This window comes from Podarcis melisellensis (genome assembly GCF_964234715.1).
Source record: "Podarcis melisellensis genome assembly, chromosome: 2".
Classification (NCBI taxonomy): domain Eukaryota; kingdom Metazoa; phylum Chordata; class Lepidosauria; order Squamata; family Lacertidae; genus Podarcis; species Podarcis melisellensis.
Genome location: NC_138529.1, coordinates 92,731,479 through 92,752,679, shown reverse-complemented (window position 1 = coordinate 92,752,679; position 21,201 = coordinate 92,731,479).

Genomic DNA, 21,201 nt, shown 5'->3' with positions numbered 1-21,201 from the left:
CATCTTTGGTATCATCTCTCTCTAACATTATGGGTATCTGCTTACATTATGGGGGATGCACTGTATTATTTTATTAACACTATCACGCTGGTGGTGCTTGTCATGTGACAAAGACACATGAGAGCAGAGGCAGCAAAGCAGGCTGGGAAGTGCTGGGACTGCACATTCATTTGGGCCTACTAAAGTTATTCAGGCCTAACTGCTAGCTGTTGAGTCACTCTGACAGTGACTTAGTAGTCAGTTTTACTTTGTGTTCTCTGTAAGATGTCAAGATGTCAGTGAGAGTCTGTCTGCCTTAGCTGTGAACAGAGTCAGTATGTAATCTCAGTCAAAGTGTTTGGAACCATGTTTATGAAGAAGTTTATTTTAACTCAGTAAAGCTTTTATTCTTTAAAACTCTGCCAGCCTGCTCCCTCCCTCCTTATCAGCTGCCTGGTCAAGGCTGCCAGAGAGGAGAAAACGCTGCTGCCTGAACTGAGAGCAGAGAGAGCAGAGAGAGAAGTGAACTGCTCACCCAACCAACGGAGGGTAAGGAGAGACACAACCGTGAGCCCTGCTATGAGACTGGCTCATAGACACCCAGCTCTGCTGCCCCGGCGCTCACTTTTATTCTTTTAACATTTTAAAGACTCTGAGTATTTTTACAATTCTTGCTGCCTCTGAGAGCTTCAGCTTGCCTTCAGCTTGTCCCAGCCTGCTCCCTCCCTCCTTATCAGCTGCCTGGTCAAGGTTGCCAGAGAGGAGAGAACGCTGCTGCCTGAACTGAGACCAGAGAGAGAAGTGAACTGCTCACCCGACCAACGGTGCCTGGAGAAGGAGGGTAAGGAGAGACACGACTGTGAGCCCTGCTTTGAGACTGGCTCATAGATACCCAGCTCTGCTGAACACAGAGAAAGATAAAGCTTGGAGATTTGGGGGCCAACTGAACTGACTGACCCCCAGCTGGGGGGCTGTGTGAACTAGCTGGAGACAACATTCCTGCTTCGCAGCTGAAGAGGAAGTGCAGCAGCTGGAAAGACTCCTTATTTTAACAAACTGTTCTGAGGAGACCAGCATTTATACTCTCAGAGACTCCTGATGAAGGCATCCTGAGCTTTGTTTGTTTGTTTGTTTGTTTTTGCTTTGTTTTTGTTGTTGTTTTTATAGGAAGTTTTTAATCTAGAGAAATATACCGAGGCTGTTGATGAGCACATCAGGAAGCTGCTGTAGAGAGCAGGTGGGAATATAGATTGATACCCCCACTTGCCCCCCAATTTAAGGCAGTCGCACCTGGGGTAAACTGCCCTCTCTCTATATCAAGACAACTTTTACCATGGTTTTTACTAGAAGAACATACAAGGAGTTGGGTATACTGCCTGACTCGGCAATCAGCCCCCCGGGCCCTGGTAAAAGACAAAGCAAAATCACAAATTACTTCCCTAAGATGGAGGAGGGTAAGAGTCCACAAAAAGAGTTAATCCTTGATGAAGTAATACCCCCCTCCCTAACTGTTCTTGATTGGACGTCTTATTTTAAAGAGACATATCAAGATACTGGAAATATTAACTCTTCATGCAGCCTAGCGCAAGAACTAGCTTTAGCCGAGGAACTTCAGGAGGGAAATACCTTTATTACTAAGGAACAGCGGCCCACGGAAGAAATTACATCTACCCATCAAAAAATACTTATTCCAAAATACTCTCAAACAGAACTGAGTGACGGCTGCCCTTTGGATTATTCCCTAGCAATAAGTACTGATCTAGCTAACATAAAAAATTATCTAATAATAACAAATGGGCTATTGCTGACGTTAGTAGAGAACTTCACACCTCAATTAAAAGAGATAAAATTAAATGATATGCCCCAAGAGCATAAAACAGTTGAGCTAGTGGGGATGAACAAACCAGTAATAAATAAGAGTCTGCAAAGACATAACTCAAGGGTAAAAGTGAAGAAAAGTAAAAATATCAAAGCAACAAGGAAAGCCAAGTATACCTGCAGTAATCGAAACATACATTGGCAGAAATTGTTTAAACTTCTTCCCTCCGCTCCAAGCAAATCGACCACACGGGGCAGTAAAAAGAAGGGTAAAAAGAGAGAAATAAACATAGTTACACAGCAACCGGCTAAGGAGGACTCGCCAAGGCTGACTCCAGTAGCAAGTGAGAAGGCAGAAGTAACAATTCAGTCCCTGGATAACCAACTCTTTAACAAACCTGATGCTGCGGAAGCAGAGGCCTCTACCTATGAAGGCAATAAAACACCTAGCAAATTGAACAGCGGGGAAGAGGAAGCGTTTAGTAGAGATGACACCCCCCTTCAGACCTGGCAAGCCTACAGTCAGGAAAGAGAGTGGAATCTGATTCTAAATCCCCAAAAATTGGTATTCACGAACTTTCCGAAACCTAAGGGCTTCCTTACAGGGAAACAGCGAATAATGAACTTTGTATCTAGTCTAAATGATATACTACCAGGAATGGTTAATTCTAATGATATCACCTCGGTGGAATATCTACATTATGATGGTCACTCAGTGAGAGCACTGACCACTTTTGGGGATCAGAACCTGGCCAAGTTTATTTTTAGGTCAAGACCTGCCTTTTTAAAAGCACGGATGACAATACTTAGGCTCTTTGAAAATAAGGCTCCTTTGAGCCCCCTTTTGAAGACTAAGCAGGCAAACCTTAGAAAGGGGAAACAACTCCCAAAATCCTGGCCTGACAAACAGAACCCGCAATGCCTTGTGAGCAAAGGTGAGGATTTCTTTACTATGGAAGAAAATATCCTAATTGACCAGTTCTGGACGTTCCCACCATTAATACAAACTGACATCTTGGGAAGACTAGACAAGCTAAGAGATAAGCTGGCTGAGAGAGCCTCAGGCAACGAGGTTATTAAGGGGGACCAAAAAAAGACCACAGTACGTAACCTTCAGATTAAAGCGGAGATTAATTTTCCACCAAGAGAGAATGTGCCACCCTCCAAAGAGAGCACTCCATCACCCCCCCGAAGGAGAAATATCCCTAAGGTGACCCCACCAGACGCATGGGACAAAATGAGATACCTAGATGAAACAGAATTGGGCCAAAACCAGGCCGCAACAGAATATCCACAGAAGGAATATATGCATAATAAAGATCTGGTGTTCACAAACGTGAGCACTTTGCATCCACCTAGTGAAATCATAGAGCGGCTGGATAGCCCGCCATACAAAGACGATAGGCGACCGATACATAAAGCGACAAACCCTAAAAGTACGTTAGCTAATAATTGACAAAGACCTGACTGCGATAAAGCCAATCTAAAATTTTTATCATGGAACATTGCTGGTTGGCTCAACAAGGCGACTGACCAATCATTTGTCAATTTCATTCAAGATCATGATATAGTCTTCCTGCAAGAGACATGGCTAACAGGGGATTTAGATGTAAATGGTTTTGCCTCATTCTCGCTCGCAGGTTCACCAAGCAACAAAGGGGGACGAGTTAAGGGTGGGCTAGGCATTCTAATATCCACAAGGCTGAGAGCATCTTTCGTCAAGCTGGAGCCTCTGAGCAGTATGGCCATGGCATTATTAATGAAATGCAGATATTGCACACTTCTATTGATTAATATATACGCCCCTCCCCAAAGAGGCAAGCAGCTTATCAAAAATATCTGGCATAGGCTAGAATCATATGTCGATGAGCTAATGAACCAAACTCCTGCAGCTGCAGTGCTGCTGGCTGGGGATTTAAATGCCAGAATTGGCCAATCAGACGAAGCGTTATATGCTCATTTCCATGACGTACCTCCCATTTCTGAAGAAGCCCATCTTATTCCCCCAAGGCTCTCAAAAGACAAGGGCTGCAACTACGCAGGCCTATGCCTTCTACGTTTTTCCAACAACTTGGATCTGACCGTATCAAATGGTCGTGTCGACAGAGAACCCAGTGGGGAATTCACATTTATATCCAACATGGGAGCCTTCACTATCGATTACGTCCTAGTGTCATCTAACCTTTTGAGCAGAGCACGGGAATACAAAGTGGTGGAGAGGGTTGACAGCGACCACCTACCGCTCTGTTTAATACTGGACGTAAGAAAAGATTTATTTTGCTCTGATAAACTTGAAGCCCCGTGTTTCGAAAACATGGAGCTAAGATACTCGCGTATTAAATGGTCCAGCAAATTGAGTGATGAAATATCGAAAAGACTTCACTCAGATACTTTTCTTGCTAGAAAGGAGAACCTCGTTAAATCCCCAACTCCTGAGGCTAGATTAGACATGTTCCGGGAACTGATTTCGTCCCTACAACCTTATCTGACTAACAAAAAAATGCCACGGCAATCTCTACACTCTAATAAATCCAAACCCTGGTTTGACCAAGAATGCATGGCTATGAAACGCCTCCTGCTGGATAAGTACAGGAAATATAGAGCAGCGAACCTACCTTCGCTTCCATTAGACTGGTTTGAGTTAAAACGCAGTTATAAAGCTTTGATTAACAAGAAAAAGCTCCAGGCACAAAGGGAGGAATGGCAGTGCCTAGTGGAGGCCTCCTGAAGGAAAGATTCTGCCACGTTTTGGAAAACAATCGCAAAAAGCTGGAGAGACTCCCCGATTGAAATCGAATACTCTATACCTGCCGGAGCATGGGAGGCCTTTTTCCTCTCATTATATTCATCAAATCAACTGGCCCCAGTTCTGCTTCCCGCTTCAAGTGAATTTGGCAAGGAATGGCCCCCTGTAACCACAGAAGAAATTACAGGCCTTATTCAATCTCTTAAATCAGGGAAAGCCCCGGGTGCTGACAATATCCCACCTGAAATTCTCAAGGGAAATGTTGAATGGTGGGCCCCTGTGCTAGCCGCCTTATTCACCAGTATAAATCAAACAGCTATTATCCCTGAGGACTGGGGCCTAGCCATCATCATTCCAATATTCAAGAAAGGAAACAGATCTGAGCCAGCTAACTATAGACCAATCAGTCTATTAAGTATTATCAGCAAACTATACTCTGCTCATTTATGTGACAAATTAGTGGAGTGGATGGAAAGAGAGCATATTCTATCAGAAGCTCAAGCTGGTTTTAGAGCAAAGCGTTCAACTATAGACCAGGCCCTTATCCTTCAACACCTGGCAGACAAATACTCTAGAAAAGGGGGGTCTTTATATGCAGCTTTTGTGGATTTCAAATCGGCCTTTGATCTAATACCAAGGGATAGACTCTGGGAAAAGCTTGGCGCTACAAACATAGATAAACGCTTATTACGCCTTATCCGTGGTCTATACGAAAACACCAGGGTGAGGGTAAGATGCGATCGGTCAGGCCATCTAACTAAAGAAATTAAAACACACTATGGGGTTAAACAAGGATGTGTCCTCGCGCCAATGCTATTTAATTTTTATATTAACTCTCTAGCAGTAAATATGGCAAAAGAAAATGCCCACCCTCCCAAACTGGCAGGTATGCCCCTCCCGGTGCTTCTGTATGCGGACGACGCAGTCCTACTCTCCTTTTCCTGCGTTGGCTTGAGGAAGCTTTTGAGATCACTTGCTGATCATTGTCAAGTGGAACAACTATCAATAAATTACAGCAAATCTAAAATTATGGTGTTTTCAAAAAAAAGAAGGAAACACAAATGGAGAATTAATGGTCAACCTATTGACCAGGTAGCAACTTTCAAATACCTGGGAATAACGTTTCAGGAAAGGGTCTCGTGGCACCAACAGATGAAAAACGCCATTGCCAACGCAGGAAGGGCCAACAAAGCCCTTACAAGATTCTTTCACGGGAAAGGGGGAAAATACGTTCCGGCAGCCTCCCAGGTCTTTGCTGCAAAAATACTCCCACAACTCACTTATGGATCCCAGGTTTGCAGTTTTAAAAATTTTGCGCCTATGGAGGCATTTCAAGCAAAATTCTACCGATGTTTATTGGGGATCCCTCCCTGTGTATCTAATATAGCTGTCCGCTTAGAAGTTGGACAACTACCTGTTAACGCGCGTTTGTGGATTCTAAAGATACACTACTGGTTAAAACTTATTTTTTTCCCGGCCGGTTTGGCTCCCTTAACACTCTTAGACACCTTTCATTCTACCTGGAAAGCTTCCCTGTTTGAAAAGATAAGAAGCTTGGGATTCTCCCCGCAGATCTTGATAGCGGCAGGATATGAGAGAGCCAGAAGTCAAGTGCTCCAGCGCATCAGGGACATAGAGCTGCAATGTCATATGGGCAAAATGGATAAACACGCCACAATTAGAGACTTTGGGAGAGGGTTCTCACCCGCAAACTATCTGGCTGATTTACAAATACCTAAGTACAGACATTCCTTTACCCTGGCCAGATTCAACGTTCTGCCCTCTGCCCTGCTTCTAGCCAGATATGAGGGCAAACCATATGAGTCACGTGTTTGCCCATGTGACTCATCGGAAGTGGAAACAAGTTTGCATGTATTGCTGCACTGTAGTTATTACAAGGATTTACGCCTGACCTTTATTGCCCCAGTTCTACGAAAGCTTAAAAATGAATCAGAACTTCAATGTATGAGAGCCTTGGTAGAAGATAAGGTTCCTGCAATCACGATCAATGTTGCTAAATTCTGTGCAGCCGCTATCAGGCGCAGAAAACAAGAGCTTTCCAATGTCAACATGCCGGCGAAGGCAAATACTTAATTTTATTCATGTTGTCCAATTTTAAATTGTTGTTATGGCCTAATTTGTATTGAAATTGTCCTTTGTTTTTTCCGGTGTTATGTCTCGCTGACTAGCTGTACGAGTCAATCTGGTCTGTGACCGTTTAATAAAATTTGATTTGATTTGATTTAAAACTCTGCATTTGTGGTCTAAACCACTGAGCCTCTTGGGCTTGCCGATCAGAAGGTTGGTGGTTTGAATCCACGTGACGGGGTGTGGTCCTGTTGCTCTGTCCCAGCTCCTGCCAACCTAGCAGTTCGAAAGCACACCAGTGCAAGGAGATAAATAGGTACCGCTGTGTCAGGAACGTAAACGGCATGTCCGTGTGTGTGCTGGCACTCATCACAGTGTCCCGTTGTACCAGAAGCAGTTTACTCATGCTGGCCACATAACCTGGAAAGCTGTCTGCAGACAAACGCCAGCTCCCTCAGCCTGAAAAGCGAGATGAGTGCCACAACTCCATAGTTGCCTTTGACTGGACTTAAGCGTCCAGGGGTCCTTTACCTTTTTACCTTTTACTATTGCTACAAGTTTGTCATGGCCTTTGGCTAGAACAATAAACTTATGAACTGAACTGAACAGAGCATTTATAAAACCCAATATTGCCCACCCTTACCATCCAGGTCTCAGAGAAAAGTCTGTCACAACAGGTTTTGTATTATTGCTTGTAACTGAGCGTAGAATAGTGGGTAGACATGGCAGACGACACAGCGATTTCTCCAAAGCAGCTCTTTATTTTGTAATTTTTTGCAAATTTTCCGATCCTTTGATACTGCTGTCAGCTCGTTGGCTTGGAGGTAGCAGTCAAACCGAGCGAGGAAGGAGTCCCATGATTCACAGGCTGGCGCAAACGGCGGTAGAGGCACAAGTGAAGCCATGATTCCGATGCCAGAGAGAAGGGCTATGGATGGAACACAGTGCTCTTGCCAGAATGGTCAGCTCTGAATTGGTTCTGTCCAGTGATTTCGCTCAGTGATTTCGCTCTGTGATTCAGCTCAGTTCAGAGGATGGCCGCATCTGGCTGTGCTCTGATGTCCCCCGATCCCACCTTCGTCGCCAGTGTAGAATAGTGGGTAGACATGGCAGACGACACAGCGATTTCTCCAAAGCAGCTCTTTATTTTGTAAGCTGGAACAGAAAACTGAACAGCAAACAGCTCAGCCGGCCTGCTTTTATAGGCAGCCGGCTGTCAACATTGTAGCAACAACAACCCAGAGTTTCCCGCCTAAAATAACTGACGTGGACCTGAGTGAAAACTATCTACAGACCTGAGTGAAAACTATCTACAGTATCCCCCTGCTGGCCCAGGGTGAACTTCACTACATAACACTGAGGATGCTAGAAATCTGGCCTGCAACCTTCTTAAGCCACAGAGCTATGGCTCTGACACTTTCCTATCACCTCCAGCACAGCACAGCACAGCACTCTTCCATAAAGTCAGTTCACACATTCAGATCTTCAGTAATGAAATGATGAAAAATCCTCAAGCAATGTGCCTTTCATTAAAGAGTGGGTTTTCATGGAGCAAAATAAGGATGCTTAGACATGGAGCTTTAAAATGAGAACCGTGCCTGGAAAATATGGAGAAAAGGTAAGTGTGGGTAAGCCCTCACAAGTGCAATATATTTTGATAGGCAGAAGCCAATACAAATGGAATTTTGCTATGAATTGGCATAAATGAAGGGAGTCCTATGAAAAGTCTCGTATGGTCATAGATTGTGAGCATATCTGGAATCCAACCAATTCAACATGTCCAAACTTCTGGGTACAATTGAAAACCTGGCTGTTAACTTTAATCCTATGTTGAAGCTTCACCAAATAGTCATCAAATATAATTGATTCTGAGAAAGAGAACTATTTCCCCTGAGAATAGCCACCATTTTCCAGTCCTGTTCCAATGCCATTTCTTCCCTGCAGCTGCTTTAGCAACTCCCCACCAGCACTGATGACAGGATCTCTCCCCTTTCCGTATTAATGATCCCACTCAAAGTCACATCGGTCAGGGATTAGAATGATCTCTCTCTATGCAATGTAGCCAAGCAGATGTGGCTATGTGATGAAGTCACCCGAGGCAAATAAAGGCTTTCTGCAGAGTGAAAATGAATGCAGAGGGGTGGTGGCCGTATTATAGCAGCAGGTTCCTTCCGGTGTTACATTGAGCTTGTTTCAAACATCTGAAGTGAGGTCACATGCATAGGTTTCTATGCACATCGGCTCACTTTAGACACACTGAAACAAAGCTGCATAGGGTCAGGGTGGAGGAATGTGCTGCTGTGGTGCCAGCCCTCTGCATGTGCATTCATTTTATCCATTTAGAATGGCTCTAAAGGGTGAAAGTTGTTGCCCTTAGCAGGAGAGAGAGAGAGAGAGAGAGAGAGAGAGAGAGAGAGAGAGAGAGAGAGAGAGAGAGAGAGACTGTAAAAAGAGAGAGGCAATGTTGGTAGAATGGATCCAATTTCACAGGCATTTGAAAAAAAAATTTTTTTGAAAGAGAACAATGTGTTCAGCACTGTCAAAAATGCTTCTCCAAAAGCCCAGTGAGCAGTACATATGATCCAGCATATATAGAAAATGTTCCTGAGAATCGGCTTTCAGATGCTCTAGGCAGATAGCATTGTGCAGCCAGAAATACTGTGCATTTTGTAATCTCTGAGCACATTATCGGCGCATGCTTCATACAATAAAATGGAATAGCTAAATTAACTTATTTCTGCACCAGCACCATCCTTTTATCTAAGTGCAGCATTGATTCAGAAGGCTACTTGGGGACGGTTATCTAGGCAGGACTCCCATAATAAGTGATGTTTGCTTTGGTTCTTTGCCGATTCCCCCTGCCTGCTCTCCCGCCAGTTAGATATTATACCACCAGCAGGCTTTAGCACAACTGTGATGCAGAGGTGATGGTAAGTCAAAGAACAGCTTTCCTTTGCAACCCAGGGAGAAGGTGAAAATAGCTTCACATTACACAGTGAAGGAAGGAGGAGAACTAATGCACAGAGGACATAATTACGTTGTTTCCGTCAGTGGTCAGATTCATCTTCTCTTGGCTGCCTCCCTCCAGGGAGACATTGGTTAGCTGTTTTAGGCTGCAAGATCAGGACAGTGAGCAGAAAGATTCCGACAGCCTCCCCTGGCACTGCAGCTCCTGTTTGGACCTTGTTAGAAAGATTCGCTTCCTGCCCTTCACAAAACCTTCTCCCCTACTGTCCTATACAAAAGGAAAAATCATGAATGTGATCCTGGTCTCTCTCTCTGACTTGTCCTCATCCCCATTTCTCAAACAAACAGACAGAGCATTATCCAAACTTTCCTATACACTGCTCAGTGTATGTTGATGACAAAAACCCCAGATCACTAAAGCAGCAGAAATATAAATTAGCAAGATGTGCACAAGTTACTCAGGCTACCCAAGCAAACCCTCTGAAATATACTGGGAGTCGAGTGTGGATTTCATGCTCTTTATTCAGCTCATAGTAGTGAGGAATGCCAGTTCCCCCGAAATGTCTGCTTTATATACATTAATTACACAATGGGCCCCACGTGATTGACTAATTCTGGGATTCTCCTGTAGGCCAATCAGGTTGCGGATTCACTCCCCCCTGGAGTTGGATTGGGTGGCTCCTGCAGACCAATCAGACTGCTGCATTCTGGATCCTATTGTTCTAGGACCAATCAGACTGCTGCATTCTGGATCCTATTGTTTTAGGACCAATCAGACTGCTGCATTTTGGATCCTATTCAACTCAGTACATAACACCCTCAGTGCTGGGACCATAAGTTTAAACAGTTTCTGTAACAGAGACAGAGAAATACATAGGTGAAGGGTTTGCCTTGATCACCTTTAGTGGCTCATTAGTCCCTGGAAAAATCGGGTGCCTCTTCTTTCTCTGGTATGTGTTTGATGCCATTTCTAGAAGACCTCCCTACTGTTTTCTCAGCACTAAGACCTCCTCACAGTGGTCTCACACCAGACAGAGAAGAAGTAGATTTGCTGAGGTAAGCAGATGATCAGTGGAGCTTTCCTCCCAGCACTGTGCTAAGAAAAGATGTCCACTTCCTCCTAACTCAGCACTGTGATGGAAATGGAACCTGTGCCTTCTCCTGCATTTTTCTTGCTGTCCCAGCACTGTGCTAGAAAATGAAACTCACCTCCCAGCATAGTGTTGCAATGGGGGAGGAACACCTCTACTCCTCTGCTGTTCATCAGAAGGGGGGGAATCCTTGAGTGTGTGTGGTTTGTCTGCCAGTCAGAATATGTGTGAAGGTACGTGTGCACACACATGAGGTGGCTATGTCTAACACTGTGGTCCTCTCAGCGATGGCTGACTGTCAATGGTGTCCTCAGTCTGAAGAAGGCCTGCATCACACGGTCAGAGCCTGCTTGGAAAAGAAAGGTGTATAGCAGGCTTGAGTGCTAGCAATATTCTGCCCCTGTCAACCGTCTAGCTGCAGCGTTTCACACCAGCTGGAAGCTCCTGACCAGGTCCATTATTGCACTGCAATAATAGAATCTTGCATGAATTATAACGACCAGACTATCCCTGTCCAAGAATGACTGTAGCTGACATACCAGCTGTTGATGGTAAAGGGCACTGCCAGGCACTGAAGCTATCTGAGCCAGGAGCAACTTTGAGCCTGTTTCTTTCAGAGGCAATGGGCCAATTTCCCAGACATGGAGCCACCAGCCCACAGTGCCTCCATCTTCCCAGGTTATGGGAACGCCATCCAATGCAACAGAAAGTTTGGAAATTCAGGACACACAGCACACAATTACTGTATTTTTCGCTCCATAGGGCGCACCGGACCATAGGGCGCACCTAGTTTTTAGGGGGGGAAATAAAGAAAAAAAAAAATTTCCCCGCCCAGCCCCAAAGAGCAAAGAAGCCAAAACAGTCAGCGTGATCCATCCCGCTGCCTGCCTTGGCTTCCTCTTTAGCCACACACAAGCTCTCCAGCCGGGAGAGGCTGTGCGTGGCTTTGTTTTTAGCCACGGGGCTGGGTCGGGGGAACCCCAAGCTTACCCCGACCCCAGCCCCCAGGACAGGTTCGGGAGCAGAGGCAAGGTTGTGCAGACTTGCCACCGCTCCCGGAGCTTGCGAGCTGGGGGAGCGCTCCGAAGGTTTGCGGATAGCTGTCTGAAGCCCGGGGAGTGCAGTGGGAGTTGGCACTGCGCTCCCCGGGCTGCAGGCTGCTATCCACAAGCCTTCGGAGCCCGGCGGAAACTCCCGCCACGCTCCGAAGGCTTGTGGATAGCTTCCTGAAGCCTGGAGAGCAAGAGGGGTCGGTGTGCACTGACCATTCTCTCTCTCCAGGCTTCAGCGAAAGCCTGCATTTGCTCCATAGGACGCACACACATTTCCCCTTCATTTTTGGAGGGGGAAAAGTGCATCCTATAGAGCGAAAAATATGGTAAATGATGGAATTCACGACCACAGTTTGGACAGCTTTAAAATGGGGTTGGACAGCAGCTACCAGCCACCACTATGTTCCACTTCCACTGCCAGAGGCAGCATGATGCTGAATAGCAGTTAATGGAAGTCATTACTGGGTAGAGTGCTCTTGTGGTCGGATCCTGCTTGACAGTTTCCCATGGGCATCTGGTTGGCCACTGTGAGAAGAGGTTGCTGGACTAGATGGACTTTGGCCTGATTTAGCAGGGCTCTTCTTACAATCATATGGTGTTTTGTTTGTTTTCTTGTTCTGTTTCTGCATAAACCGATGCAGAAATAGGATAAACTGAACTCAGCACTGGCAAATGGAGAGAAACTGAATTCATCCATCTCTAGTTGCTTCCATAGATGAGAAAGTTCTTAGTACATTACCACTAGGCTATCTTGCCCAGTATGCCATCTTCGCTTTTGGCTGCCTTCGACGAATCAGAGAATGGAGAGGAAATAACTAAGTTTACTAAACACAACCATCTGCTTGGCACCCTGAAAATCTGGGCAAAGACCATCTGCACGGGAGGAAGAGATATTACTTTAGCACCAGCTGAGTAATAAGACTTCCCGAACCTGCAGTGCTTAGAACATAGTAATGGAATATTTATATTCATTCCTTATTTCTGCAGCTCACTTCCAGCCATTTGACAATGTGTGATAGTTTCATTTCGACAAGCCAAAATATTTTCAGAAGGCGGCTGAAATGGCCAGACGTCTGGAGAATGGAACTGATGGGAAATGCAAAACAGGGTTGCACTGACCAAAATAAAAACCTCAAGGCCAAAAAGATAAAAGAATCCCATGTGCTCTTTGTTAAATTCACATTTAAAGGTGAACCTAACTAATTTGTGTTTTCTGAAACAAAATGCAGATCAAAATTCTTTGAAATTCATGCTTCTCTGAATATTTCAGCAAAGTGCTCCAGCCAGGTTTATTCTCTCTCTCTCTCTCTCTCTCTCTCTCTCTCTGTGTGTGTGTGTGTGTGTGAGAGAGAGAGAGAGAGAGAGAGAGAGAATAACAGAAAAATGCATTCTATTACAGGAAATTTGTTTTCTGTAGTGCATATTAGGCAAAACTGCATACAAACATGATTATATGAGAAGAAATGTGCATTACAATGCTGATGAAATGTCTTAAGGGTTTGTTTTGAAAAAAATTAAAATTAAAATTTCAAACTGATGTGGAAATGTGGAGGACTGAATATGTGATTAGCAGTATTTTAATCGGGAAAATGAGAAACCAAAATTGACAGATTGTCCCTTCTTACCTGCAAGGCCAGAGAGTGGTCCACTGGGTAAGATGGACCACCATTATATAATATTATATTATTATATAATAAATAAACAATGTTAGGGATGGCATAGATGAATCATTTCCAGCCCCTGGGTCACTCTTTCCCCATGCAGTTCTGTAGCACAGTGTCAACTGGGTTTACAGCAGAGGGGGAATGGTTTCCACTAATTTAAGCTTCCTTTGTAGATATGCCCTTTAATATATGCAAGAAGAAGGTACATACACAGGGCACCTTCAGAGAAAGCTTGTTCATACCCATTCTGTTGATCCCTCTCACGAGGGAAAGAGTCTCACCTTGGGCAAGTTGCTGGCAGGTGGAGGAGGGCTCCAGCAATCTTGTGAGAAACCTGAAGGGCTTCACTTCCAGCAGAGAATGATACTCTTATAGTCTAGTCTCACCCTTCTTGGCTTCATTTCCCACAAGAAGAGAGCCTCCTCTCACCTTCTGCCCCTTCTCCAAGTTTAGGCTTTCCACCCTTTGGTAGTATACATAAGATGACTTGCATTGCAATCTTTGAGCACTGAAAGCCAATATTTTCAGAGCCCCCTTGTGAGTTGTAAAGAGTTCTGCCATGAATTCTTGAGGGATGCAAGCAGTTTTCAGGGAGAGCCCTTTGGTGCTTACCCAACTCTATAAAGAGTTATAAAATATATGTTAGGAGCAGGTGCCAGGAGCTGGTCAGCAACAACTCATACGGTGAAGCTTCGGTGAAGTTGACTCTTTATTCAAAGAAATTAGACAGCTCAGCAGGCCAGGTAGACAGCTCAGCAGGCCAGGCCTAGCAACTCTTCCTGGTCGTCGTGAGGACTGAAGGTCCCCACCCACTCACAGCTCCCTAAGGCTCCTTCTTCCATGGTTCCATCCCTAGCAATCTGAGGCTCCTTTGTCTTGCCTGTCTTTTCTCTGCTCTCTTCGGGTTCTAGGAGAGGGGCTGTCCATCACAGGATGGGGAGACCCCCTGGCTTCTTCAGCAGCCTGCCTCATCTCTGTCTCTTGGTCCCGCTCTCTTCAGCCTCTGAATCTGATTCTGGACAACTCTCTTCCACATACTCTCCCTGCTCACTAAACCCTGTTACCTCTTCAGCTTCTGACACCTCCTCCTCCCAGTCTGTTCCCTCTTCTCCCTCTGACCACTCATGGTTGTGCTGCCACCAATCCCCTGGCTCTGAGTCTTCTTCCCTTGGAGGCTGGTGCCTCCTACCACTTCTCTGCACCCAGCCAGTCTATGGCAATATATGAATGTATTCTTGAACATCCACATCCTGAAAGCAATGGGAACTTTTTGTATTCCATCCTACTGGATATTAATGTGGCTTAGAAATGATCAGTTCTGCTCCAGTTATTTATTAGCAAAGATGCCATGCCCCAAGCATGTGGTAGAAAAGGCTGAGAGATTTCTGCATAATTAAGCTTAAGTACACATAGTCTTCCAAAATGCCCAGACTTTTTATCTACCATCAGTAAATAACATTGATTTCTTTTCCTGATTAAAATACTGGGTGATTTGTAAATATGGTAGTTTCGTTTCTTTCTTTTTGAAAATAGTTATAGCAGTGTGTGCATGTGTGTGTTTTCCTGAACCTTGTCTGTTTTTCATTGGGGTGTTGTAAGGACAAATCAATGAGACAAGGGGAGGCAATGAATCAGCAGGAGCTTTCAAATGCCTAAAGATATATGAACTCAGAATGAATTATATCGGATGATACGCATTCTGCTAAATATCTGTCAACATGAAAACTGGATAATGGTAAATTATAGAACCTCTCCTCTCCTTGGGGATACATGATTTATAAGGCCTAGCTCAGGTTAATCATAAATATTGCACATTGCTCTGATAATTATGCCATCATAAATTAGTATCTTACAAATATGATCAATGAGTTACACCTTTTTAGGAAAAGGCTACATGACATATCCAATGCTTAAATAACCCAGAAAAGCCTGTTTTGCCTAATTCCCACTGGGGAAAAAACCACACCTGGGTAGATCCCATTGGGTCTGGTGGGACATACTCGAAGGAAAGTGTCCATATAGGATTGCTTCCTAAAGTCCTAAATCATATGCCTTTATTTCTTGACTTTTACCATCAAACCTAATTTGCCCATTCCCTTTACAGAAGTGAGAACAATGGGAGAGATAAACACTAAACTACCTTTTCTATTGAACAGAATTGGTAACCCTATTTATGCAGAAGCTCTGTGTGAGCATCAGAGGACATGCCAGGTTTTGGATGAGACTGCTGTTGAAATGTACATTGGTGCAGATTCCAAAAACATAGCTGACGCTGTGATTAGCTGTGACAGTACGTAATGGCTTTAAAAGATTGCTAGATTTTTTAAAAAATGTTTTAAATCTATTCTTATTTTTAATCGTGTTTTTAAATTTCAATTGTATTCTTATTTTAAGTTTTAGTGTTTGATACCTTGTTCTCCTTTGGAAGGAAAGGCAAAACCAGAGCATGCTGGTATAGCAGAACCGCAACAGCTGATAAAACTGTTCAGGCAAGCACAAAGGTTAGAATTGGCTTAGGAGTGTGGGAAAGTGTTCAAAGTCATGTGTTGCAGTTCCTGACAGACTGCCTTGCTTCATACTCAAGGAAGGCAATGATCTGTTGAAGGCTTCCCCCAGATCAAACAGCATTCTTGTTGTGCACAGAAAAAAAGCATTTCAGAGAATACAGTCTATCACTGCTCCCGACAACTGCCAGAGAGAGTACAGCTAACTTCAGCACTCCTTGAAATCTTCAAATTGAATGCAAGGGCAGCCTTACTTATAAGCACACGGTAGTAGTCCAGCCTGGAAGTCATGGAAACATCAATGCCATCAGAAGGTCCAGCCTTTTCGAAAGAGGAGTTTGTGCAGATAGTAAAAGATGCCCCTAGTAATAACTTTAACCTGAGTGTCAGATAACTGGGTTCAAGAGCGCTCTAGGCTTTTAGCCTGCTCTGGAGCCCTAGTACAATGAGAGCAATCCTTTTCATAGAATCATAGAATCATAGAGTTGGAAGAGACCACAAGGGCCATCGAGTCCAACCCCCTGCCAAACAGGAAACACCATCAGAGCACTCCTGACATATGGTTGCCAAGCCTCTGCTTAAAGACCTCCAAAAAAGGAGACTCCACCACACTCCTTGGTAGCAAATTCCAGTGTCAAACAGCTCTTACTGTCAGGAAGTTCTTCCTAATGTTTAGGTGGAATCTTCTTTCTTGTAGTTTGGATCCATTGCTCCGTGTCCGCTTCTCTGGAGCAGCAGAAAACAATCTTTCTCCCTCCTCTATGTGACATCCTTTTATATATTTGAACATGGCTATCATATCACCCCTTAACCTCCTCTTCTCCAGGCTAAACATGCCTGTTTTCATAATGCAGGCTTTTCCTATTAGGATTACCTCCATCGTATCTGGATTCAACTTCAGTCTGTTCATTCTCAAAAGCTTAACCACAGCTTCTAAGCACTAGGGAAGGGCAGAAAAAGTGGTGTACTAGTATAAAACAGATTTAAAAAGGGGGGGGACAAAACCCCTCCTGCAAAATTCATTTTCCATTTTGGATACTTTTTGCACCCATACTGTGTTCAGTTCTGGGCACCACAATTTAAGAAGGCTATTGACAAGCTGGAATGTGTCGAAGGTGATCAAGGGTCTGGAAACCCTTATGAAAAACAGTTGAAGGAGCTGGATATGTTTAGCCTGGAAAAGAAGAGACTGAGAGGAGATATGATAGCCATTGTCAAATATCTCAAGGACTGTCACATGGAAGATGGAGCAAGCTCATTTTTTCCTGCTCTGAAGGATAGAACCAGAACCAATGGCTTCAGGTTACAAGAAAGGAGATTCCAACCAAACACCAGGAAGAACTTTCTGACAGAAAAAGTTGTTCTACAGTGGAACAGACTCCCTCAGGAAGTTGTGGACTCTCCTGCATTGGAATTTTTTAAAGCAGAGTTTGGATTACTATCTGTCATTGATGCTTTAGTTGAGATTCATGCATTGCAGGGGGTTGGACTAAATGACCAGCAGGATCCCTTCCAATTCTACAATTCTATGACCCTATGACTTCTAAGAAAACTCCCTCACCTTGATGCAGTTGCATGTATTTGACAAGTTGGGTCAGAATGTGAATGGGAATCAGTGGTAGAGGAAGAGGGTGTGGGAGGTGCGGTTCGACCCAGATGTCATCACTGAGGTGTGTGTGTGACAAAATGACAAAAATATGAGTTGTTGGTTTTTTTTTAAATGTGCTCACGAAACTTTTTAGTTCAATCAACAAATGTAACAAAACATGGCTGGCACTGGGTGCCACACCGCAGGGGCAGCACTTACCATGGGGCCTGCAGTGTACCCGAGCCACATGTCTATCCTGGGAGTGTTGTGGTGGCTTGAGCGCCTGTAGGCTCCACATTGCCTGAAACGGCAGCGTGGGGATTGCGTCTGCCCTCCGCCTCTCCCTCAGCGGCCTTACAGCTGAGGGGGAGGTGGTGGAGAGGCTCCATGCAGTGCGCCCCACCTCCATGGGCGGCTCACGCCGCCCCCCAGCTGCAGGACGCGCTCGCTACACCAGGCACCCGAGTGGCTAGTTACGCTGCTGATGGGAATTCGCGGGAAGGAAAGACCAAGTTACTACTTGTGATTAGAGATGAATTGCCACACAGTCCTGGTGAGCAATGAAATTATCAGTTCAGTGTTGAAACATCAGGTACATCAACCTGGTTGCCTTGACAATGAGGATGAGGAGATTTGGATCCTCTTCCAGGATAAGGGTATGGGACTGATGGATGCACAGAGAAGTCTTGTCCCCCAGTGTCTACACCTGTAGAGACAAAACAGACACCTCACTTGGAAGAGGAGCCAGACATGGAGACATCCAGGAAAATTTCAAAGACATTGTATTTTTTCTATTAAAACAATAATAGTTAAAAGATTACTTAATATGTCTTGAGCTTAAGCAAATATTGACAAATCTTCAGTATAAAATAGATTTTCCAGTTATCTCAGTGGTTTGAAAGTCAAATGTTACCCTTCAAAAAAATTGTTCTGCTTCCTTTCAATTTATAGATGAAGGATTTTTTCTCCCTGTCTTTAAAATATTCCATCTTCCCAGCAGCAGTCTATAAATCTTATGCAAAGGGATCAAAATCCTTTTTTCCTGAAAATGTAAGAAATATTAGCTTTTCAAATATCAATCTGTTCTTTTTCATTTTCCAAATGAGTGACTCATAGTTTCATATAGTTTTTTCTCTTTCAGCAGCCTTTGAAATTTTATTACAAAGTCTTTACTATAAAGTCCTACATTTAAGCATTAAGAATAAAGGTCAGTTTCTCCCCATAAATGTGAAATAATATTAGTCTTTAAAAATTTGTTCCGCTTCCCTCCTCCGTTTTGATGAAGGTATCTCTGCTGTGCAGTCAGCAAGTGTTTGCCCCCCTAAATTCATCTAATGAAGAAGCAGGCATCAGAACGCTCTGACTGCAAGGGTATTAAGCTTTAAACAAATCTCTTTATCACTGCATTACAGTCACTGTTCAAATAAATGTAGGATATTTGATCAAATATCAAATTACAAATTATTTGGTGAGTACTTGAGAGGAACAATGTAATGAATTGCCTTTCTTTCAGCCTCTCATGTCAGATGTGTGGGGAAATATGTACCAGAACCAGATTTTAAACACAGAGCCTTGCAGTAAAGTTTATGAAATGGAAAAAAAACCCCACCACTGCCTTTATTTTAGACAATGAAATGCTGTCTTATAGTGCAGAATGTTCACAATCCAGGTTGGGCTTGAGATCTCCTGAAAAGGAAACTCATAGCATAAATGTGTGTGCTAGATTTCCACCTTTAAAGGAAACACACAAAAGAAGAAGAAGAAGAAGAAGAAGAAGAAGAAGAAGAAGAAGAAGAAGAAGAAGAAGAAGAAGAGTAGTAGTAGTAGTAGTAGTAGTAGTAGTAGTTTGGATTTGATATCCCGCTTTATCACTACTTCACCATCACCTCCTTCACTTCCTCATCTGTGGTGTCCCACTCAAGTAACTGGCTGTACATTTTTGATAGTAATTTTGTTCTTCCTTCTATTATTTCAATCTGAAATCTAGATTTCTTCTCATTTATCTCAATCTTTTTATCTTCCATCCACATGGAATTAATTTGGTGATATTGAATCCAGCCAGTCAACTTATTTTTTATTTCTTCATATGGTCTAATTCTCCACCCGGATTCTTTTTTAACTAATAAATCCTCATATGTCCATCTTTCTCCTTCAGTGTTTATTTTCTTTTTTGTCAAGATATCGATTGGTGGTAACCACCAGGGGGTTTTCTGTTCCAATAATTTTTTGTTCCTTTCCCACACTTCTAATAGTGGCCCTCTAATAATATGGTTAGAAAAATCTTTATGTTTCTTTCCTTTATCCCGCCACAGATAGGCATGCCATCCACTACCCGAAGGAGTCTCAAAGCGGCTAACATTCTCCTTTCCCTTCCTCCCCCACAACACTCTGTGAGGTGAGTGGGGCTGAGAGACTTCAGAGAAGTGTCACTGGCCCAAGGTCACCCAGCAGCTGCATGTGGAGGAGCGGAGACGCAAACCCGGTTCCCCAGATTATGAATCTACCATGCTTAATCACTAACACCACACTGGCTCAATAAGGTTGGAACCCTACACACATACAGTCAACACTAGCTGAATGTGATAGTGTCTACTTCTGAGGAAACTAACATAGTATTTGGATGATTATGTACAGTTAAGAACATACGTTCATAAGAAGTGTCTGCTGGAACAGGCCAATGGCTCATTTAGTCCCATATCCTGTTTCCACGTTGGCCAACCAAATGCTTGTGGAAGACCCACAACCAGGACCTGAGTACAAGAGTACTTTCCTTTCCTGTGGTTTGCAGCAACTAGTAGCCAGAAGGATACTTCCTCTGACTGTGCTTCGCCTACTCTGTTCTAGAGTGTTGATGTCCTATGTACCAGAGGAAGTATAATTTCTCAGCGAGAAGCAGGATGCTAGATCGGATAGGCCTTTGGTCAGATCCAGCATGGGTCTTCTTATGTTTCTAGCATATCCTTATTATGAGATAAAATGAAGAGAAGGAAGTGATTTTGTATATGTAGATGGTGGAGTTGCTATGGCTATAGTGGTGTAGAGAGGCGGTGAGAGAAGAGACTAGAAATTCATGCAGAAATGAAATGCTAAAATGGAACATCAGGAGTCCATAGAACCTCAGTAAAATTCACAGAGTAGCTAAACAGCAAATCCCTCTTCTCAGAGACCCCTGGGAAACGTAGCTCCTAATTTTCAGCACACTTAACAAGCTACAGTACCCAGGATTTTTTTTGCAGGGGAGGGGAGGAGAGTCATGGCTATTGGAAGTAGTATGGTGCTGCTGTAAGTGTGTAGTGCAGATGGAGCCTGAGCAATGAGGCTGTTTGTATGATGCGCTACATTTTAATGTTTAAAATAAAACACCATCTTTAGCAAAAAACATCAGGCAGGGCGACAACAGAACGCATTTCAAGAAATGTTCAAGTACTCTAGAAGTCCTTTCACTTTCTCTCTTCTTTCTCTTGAATGAAAATCTGGCATGATGAGCATTACTGTCAAATAAAGTGCAACGGACCCCTTTGGTATTAAAGGATCTAACAGAGAGATTTCCATTCCTGGTTTTCTTATTGCTTATCACAGCTTGAAGTGTTTTCTCAGCCGTCTGAGGGATGTAATCCCGTTGGGAACAGCGACTTGTTAAAATGTTAATCTGCTGACTACGACTGTGAATGTGACTTCTCCAAGACATTATTAGGCATCCATAT